This window comes from Gambusia affinis, linkage group LG07 (assembly GCF_019740435.1).
Source record: "Gambusia affinis linkage group LG07, SWU_Gaff_1.0, whole genome shotgun sequence".
NCBI lineage: Eukaryota > Metazoa > Chordata > Actinopteri > Cyprinodontiformes > Poeciliidae > Gambusia > Gambusia affinis.
In genome coordinates, this window is record NC_057874.1 from 25884493 (window position 1) to 25892506 (window position 8014).

An 8014-nucleotide genomic window follows, 5' to 3' on the forward strand; every position below is an offset into this window, starting at 1 on the left:
ACACATGAAAAAACCCCCAGTCTAAAAGTCAGGAAAGGTATTTTTATGAATAAGCCTATTCAGTCACTGGTGTTGAAAAGAAGCCATTTCTCACTCACATGCCTGAAATTATTTTTCTCAAAAATAATAATATGCAAATTATCTTAAAAGTGCAATGCGGGGTAATTCACGATGCAGCCTTTTGTTAGATTACACATTAAGGTGAAGGCATGAATTCAGCAGAGCCATTTTAAAAATTATCTTTACAAATTTGCCTTAAAATGTCCTTGACACTCTCTTCTCTTTGAAGCTTCCTGCTTTGAAATGATGCTTCAAGAATAAAAGAAGCCAAATATTCTGCAATTTTAAAAAAATAATGTCTAAACAATGTTGGGGTCAAACAGAAAAGATAAGAAAACAAAAACAAAAAACAGAAAACAATAAAAAAGTAGAAAAAAATTAAATGTTGTAGCTACAACAATCTACTGAACTTTGGAAAAATTAATTCTTGCATTTTCACAATGAACATTTCAGACATGTTCTTTTTTTCCACTATTCCCATTTCTCAAATCCATCCATTCATTCATCAATTCATTCAAACATTGCTGGCTACACAAATCTCCAAGTCCAGGTGAACTTTTTCTATGCAATTACAATAACTAAATGATACAAGGTGTTCCAGTGCAGCAAAGACCTGAAATAGTTTAACACAGTACCATACATGCTGTTCCAACAGCAACTTGCTGTTGGATTACATTAACAGCTTACAATTCAAAAGATCCATCACCTCATTATAGCATTCGTGACCTAAAAATTGTCCCCAGACAGTGTGAGTTGGTGTTTTTTGGCACATTTTTCCATTTCCTCTCAGTCACTCACTTCACCTACTTATATTTGAGGTTAAGCCAAGATAAAGCAAGACAGATGTTTCCCAACCTATAAAAACAGTTCCACTTTATTACTGAGGAGTTTTGCATAGAAAGCTATGGCGTGCATGTCAGTAGTGGTCCCGTATGATGACATTTCCAGATGTATAATTCACTGGCATGTAATCTTTCTAAATCTTTTTTTTTTTCTTTTGTTACTGAAAACTTAGTTTTCTTGTAGATTTTTTTTCTGTTTAGCAAAAATAATATGTTGCTAAACAAGGAAAATCTCTATTTACCAAAATACCCCAGTTAATGTGGTAAGGCATTTGCCTCTCTCTTCACCACACTGCTCAACACCTCATAAGAAATAAATGATCAATAAGAAAAGCTTAAGGCATTTTCATTTTCCAAGATGCATCTAATTTAAAACCATTTTGTATTCTACTCTACAGTCTTTACTCTATAAAATCCCTTTAGTGCCATAGTCAACTTCCTAGTTGTACCCCGCTGACTGCTGAAGATGGACAGAAACCCACCCTAACAACCCTGAACATGATCCAGTTGGAATAGAAATGGGTGTATATACAATATACCTCATTTCAACAACTGTGCTGCACAGTAACACAACAAAGGTGATTGAGACAGTTGTGAAAAATTCAGGCTCAATAAATTCTGGGCTATGTTTTTCAGAAGACTTTTCAACCCATGATTTCTTCTAAGTATAGAAGTAATTTCTTGCTTAGTAGGAGGTCCGTCACTGGAGGGTAATATAATACACTAAAGTGTAACAATGCCATCTAGTGGCAATACCCATAGCAAAAGAAGCTTAACCGAACAACAAATCTGTGTACTTCTCACCACTAAAACATATTTAAAATTAACAAAAATTTACCAGTTCATACCAGTCAATCACTGATCCATAATGCAATTCCATAACGCAGAAAGGTCTTGTATGACTTATCCTCATTTATGCACTCTGAGGAAATTGGATCCGTGTTTTTGCTGCTGCTCAGCACCGACTATCAGTTTTCGAAGAACTATTTTAAACCTTGCTGGCGAGACACAGACTACTTATATGAGAACCCACCTTCATCTCACTGTTATAGATTACTACCTTAAAGGTTCAAGACACAAGGCATGTTTAATTTAAGTAAATCAATAATTCTCTGAAAGTTTAGAACAATATCCATCTTAACTATATGATGTCTGTTGTGCTGTTTTTACCCAAATATATATACATATATATGTTATGGGTGGGTGTGTGTAAAAAATTTTTTTTTTTTCTTTAAAGATATATCAGTAATCTGATTATGCTGCCATCTCTTTTTGACTTATTTTTAGTCCAATTAGGATTATATATGTGTGCTATTCAATGGTTGCTTAATCATCTACTTTACAAATATATTCTTTTCAGAAAGTCATATACACACCGCATTACATGTATTATTGCTGTTTAATTTAATTCAAAAGTATATAATCAGTTAAAATTGTTACAAGAAATACTGGAACTGTAGAAATTGGAAAAAGCTGTCTATGCGAGTGTGTGTGCAAGCAGCTCAAATGTCAAAGGCGCCTCTGTTTACTGTTACACAAGAATTAAGTTGAAATGGGTCAGAAGCTCTGGAGCAGAGTATCATCCATCATCTTCAGGGCAGAGTAGGACAAGGGGAAACTAGTGATACTAAGGTCATTTGAGCCAATAATAAAAAATTAACAGGATGCTGAAAGATTAATCACTCTATAACATGTTTAGAAATTGCAGGAAAGAAATGCACAAAAAAACAAAAAAAAAACAAAAAAACATCTCAACACAAAGATATAGTTATTTAGATAAAACCAATTAAATACTTTAAAAACCTATTTAAAATGGGTTGGAATTATAACACACATGCTCTGATGTAAGCATATATTTACTCATAGTAACTCACTGGAATGCCTGTGATGTTACTGTACACACAGCACTTATTTAAGGCATCAATAAATGTGGTTTGTCTGGTTTCCTTAAATTTCACACAGAGGACTAAGTGAGCTGTGAATACACCCATTACATGTTGAAAACTACCATTATTTACTCACTAGGGGTAAGTCTTGGCAGCAAAGGGGCAGGAAGCCATTGCTTCTGCTTTTAGAAGAATTAAAATTCAATAACTAGCAATGTCTGATTGCTAGAAAAAATATGTGTTATAATTATAATTACTGCAAAATGTTAAAGCTGCATCTTCAGAAACAAACACTCAAGTTCCGAAAAATAGATTATCAAAGTAGTTATCAAGTCCCTAAAACGTACATAAAGGAGTCACAATCTTTCTGCTTTTGAAACAATGACTCATGGCCGCTTTAAACAGCTTCTTCCCATAATAATTACATTTCCAGCAATGTTCAGACAACTTGTTTCCTTGAACATGAACAAAAAGGATTTGAAGATTTGTTTTCAGCTATATTATATGATTGCTATCAGTGCTACAGCTTCCAACATTTTTATGATGTTGAAGTGGTTGCTGGGACTACTGACTATAGTAGTCAGTAGTCCCAGCAACTACTGGGACTACTGACTATAGTAGTCAGTAGTCCCAGTCGCCCGCTAATTGTGGGCGATTAGCGGCATGGATGGAAGTGTGTTACATTGACCTCCATAATCATTGATTCCAATCCACAGATGGTTACACGAGTGTCAGAAGTGAAGCTTGAAAATGATATAATTAAGAGAAATTGAGCAGCTTTTGGTAATTAGAGAGAAAAGGAGCAAGTACCTTGAGGTCATCTCCCCAATGAACACTGTCTCCATAGCATAGACCCCACTGACTAGAAAGGGGAAGCAAACTGCCTGTGTCAAGCCAGGCTGAAGAATAGAGCATGGGAGGGAAACAAGCCAGCAGCAGTTGACCTGATAGAGTCAGTGCCGTCTGCAGGCACCATTTGTCAACGCTAGTAGGTGCCCAAATTCTAGCTTCCTTGCCCACCATGATGATGCAACAGCCTGAAGAAAGGATCTCTGCCGTGGAACTGCATTTCAGAGTTACATCATACAAGTTGGCTTGTGCTGTTAAACTGTGTAACTGGTCCCTTAAGGAGACATCACTGCACATAGGTCACCTGTAGACCTATGTGTCTACAGCGTCATTGTGCACCTTTTTGAAGGTGGGCTACTGTAGAACATAAGATTGAAGAGGAGGCTGACATTGTACACTCTTCAAACAGCCCCTGTGCTGGTGGGTGGTCCTTGTGGGAAAGAAAGACAAAGAATGGCAGGTCTGCATTGACTTCGGGCAGCTGAATGAAAACACAAATGCATACCCCCTCACAGGCATTGATAACAAACTTGACTATATTGCTGGGTACAGTTGGTTCAGTACCATTGACCTCTGCAGTGGCTAATGGGAAGGATACTGGCTCATGTCCTGTGAAGCTGCTGTATTGCCTACCTGGAAGACCTTCTTGTGGACTTTGTTCTGGGGACAAGGTTTGGGTGCTCAGTGTAGAATCACTGACTGTCCTAATGCTCACCAGCCAGCAGGCTAGACCCTCTGTGTGTGGTTCTTCACTGTGACTGCCTAGTTCCATACTAGACAGGTATGCCTTCAGATTAAGACACAGGGCTCATTTCTCCAACGAAGGCATCTCCCTTCCCACGGGTTGACATAGGCGAGACTCTTCACGCCAGTCATAGACAATGGCAGTTGTCAACAAGACTTAAAGATTTTGTAGTTGATCTGTAAAGAGAAATTGTTGTGTTCTGGTTATGTTCTTGTTACAAGATTGTGGTTCACTTTACACTACTGTGTTTAAGGTTGTTTTTATTTTGCTTGAATATCCCAAGGGGGCATATTTTAGTGGTTGTTGAGAGTGGACTACCTACTGTATTTCACAGTGTACTTTGCAGCATTTTGGATCTTGTCACAAATGTGACAAGATCTTTTTAAAAGACTGTTCTGTTGTTCAGCTGTGGTGTCATTGTTGAAAACAACAGAAGGTTACAGTATATAATACATACATACAGTTTTCATTAGAAAAAATAAATTGTGATAGCCTTTCTTCCCTGCAAGGATGGCAGCCATCCCCTAACCGTAGATTAACGCTAGATTATCACAAAATCTAACACTTCTACAGGTTTCAGAAGGATGTTAAATAAACACCTAGGAGTGTTTATTTATCACTGTCAGGTTTTCAAATAAAGGATTTTATTGTAATAATAAACATGCTACATCATAAAATTTTCAGAAAACATTTTAAAAGTACATGAAGGAAAAAATAGATGAGACATAAAAGATACATTTTGAGGAAATTATCCAATATGTTTCAGTGTCTTCAGGTTAAGTCTTCCTTATGTTTGCAGTGGATCTAGTAGAAGTAATTGGGCTCATGTCACCAGTAAAAAGATACTGTTGTGGGAGGAGTATATTACCAGTGCCAAGTTTGCAGTATTCTAAGTTAAGTGTTGCGGCATGCACCAGAAACAGGTGGCACCGTTATGAGTGCTCCAAGCTGCATGACATAAACAGCACTGAGTTTACTGCCATGATAGGAAAGTAGGAGTGAAGAGAAGGCTAATGCAGGAGAAAGATAAGCAAATGGCACAAACAAGAAGGTTTTCTCTACTCTGGTTGTGCAGAGTATAGAAAACAATGTTAAAAAAGTATTTATGTCTAGTGTTTATTTCTAATTAATTTTATGGAATAACAACCACGTTGCTTCTTGGTTGGAAACAGTCATTCCAAACGACTCCTACTCTTTCCTGCCCTGTAATTGAATTGCAGGCAAACCATGCTATCCTTGACTTCAGGGGGCCTTGAAGCAATAACAGCTTCTGATTATAAATTGAATCAGATAAATTTCACACAAAACTTAATTTTCTATTTCAAAAAGTTATTAAATCTGTTAGTTATATACATGTCTTTACCAGAGAGCATAAATCAGAGAACCCAAGTATATAACTTTAGGTTAGTGCAGAAGCAGAGAGAAAACAGTCATCCAAGCTGTTTACTCAGCTTTGTGATCTTGGGTTCTTGTCTCGTTTACAAGATGTTAGTAACTACACTTGTCTAAATTTAATGCCAGAAATAGAATGTGTAAAGTCTACTGCAGCAGCGAGTAGGGACAAAACAAGTCACAGTCAAAACAAGTGGGGATTTTCAAATTAACAACCACATAATGGGTATCTTCCATGTTCACAGTTGCAGTGTTATCATTGACGATGCCACTGTTTGCTAAAAGAACTTCATCATGTAAATGGATCCGCTAGAAGGAGAAACAACAAAGGAACAAAAATTGAGAGGGTATGATCCATTAATCAGTCGGGGGCTTGTAAAGATTCTCCGTTTTCACATTGACCGCAAAACTAATTCGACAGACATTGTGTGTTAACTTGCTGCTGACTATGCATCACAGTGCACCACTTTCAAAGTGAAACGCATTTTAACCACAGACAGCACACAGCTTGCTAAACATCACACTGTGCTTGATGCTGGGCAACACTGCAAATGAAAGGTACGTATTACTAACATCACTGGTGCTGCTTTTATTGTGAGAATAGTTTTAGAAGGACTTTGTAAGGATGTGTTTATTTAACATTAAGTAGAGTTACAATGTACTTCATACAAAGATAATCAAAGGTTTTTTGAGTGTGATAGCTGCTTTAGTCAAAGTTGTCTTTGATCAGTGTCTTCTGGTGATGTAGTAAAGCAATTTTTTAAAAGTGTGATTCATCTCAATTTGAGTTTTTCATGCTGTTGAGTCTGTGACAGAAACATGATGGGCACCAATTTAAGATCAGAGAACTGTGAAGAGCAAGCATTACATTATTGTGGCTATAAAGTAAGAAGTTTAGCAGCTTCTTATTGCTCAATGTATGAATATATAAGTGCTTGAAATATGGGTTCAGGGGTCAGATGGAGGCCAAGTACAGCCAGACATTAAATAATTTTGCCTTTCTGCCATTGAACTCTTAAAAAAAAAAAAAAAAAAAACACAGGAACCTATTTTACACCAACACATTTCCATCTTATATATGTAGCATACATGGAATGAGAAATGATCTGTAAAAGAAAAACTTATTAACTCGGGTACATTTTTTTTTTAAATTCTAAGGAATAGAAAATGCTTCCAGATTCATCTCTCTGCTGCTGTGGCCTGAGTCCCAAGCTGTGTGTGTTAGCATTGTAAAGCTAGCAGAGCAGTAAATCAAGCTCATGTTGGGACCTCATCAGCCCCTCACCTCTTACAAGGACCGGAGGCATCAATTTTCCTGATCACATGGTGCATTTCCCGAAGCTTTAAAACATTACGAGAAGCTGATAAAAATGTCTCTCTGATTATGAGACTATTAAAATTATCTAGGCAAAAAATATGGGGCAGCCACCCAGCGCAGGAAAGCTAGTGACCTGCACCACTGGCTGGAGAAAAACTGGTTTTATGTCGGACTGATTTTAACTATGAAAGGTCTCAATATTCTCTAAATTTCAAATGTTACTCAACCAAAAGATGCACAATAGACAAATAAGGAATACTGCAATGGATATATGCTTAATTTGCAGTAGTAAAGCTCTGACATACAAATATTAATTTTAATCCATTTGTGACTCAAATTAATTAATAGCAAGAGCAGAAGAGATACTGATGGAGGAAGCATATTTAAATCAAGGAATGGGATGTGCTACACTTATATAGTTTTATAACTGGATGGTGGATTGGAGGAGAGAATTCTGAGAAAGGACAAGATTGCTAAGATTTGGTGAGTTATAAATCATAACTGAATTATGTTTATACTGAAATTCCTAAATCTTTACATTTCTATGTGAATATTTACAATGCTTATATACTTCAGAACAGTTACTATGTCCTGGTGATCAATGATCAAGTTTATTTATACAGCATATTTCAGCAACAAGGCAGTTCAAAGAGCTTTTAGTCATAAAAACACAAAAATACAAAGTCATAAAAAACATCACACAGTCAACAATTGAGAAAACTAGTAAACATTACATTACACAACCCAACAAATCATTTATCCTTAAACATAACCAGAGAAACTTGACCGAGTCAATTTATTCAATACATAATACAATAATAAAGCAAGTCAAAATTTGCAGAAACTAAAACCTTCTGAGATATTGACAAATAGTTTGTATGTGGTAATGCAGCTACAAATTTACTCTTCCTATTTCTAAACC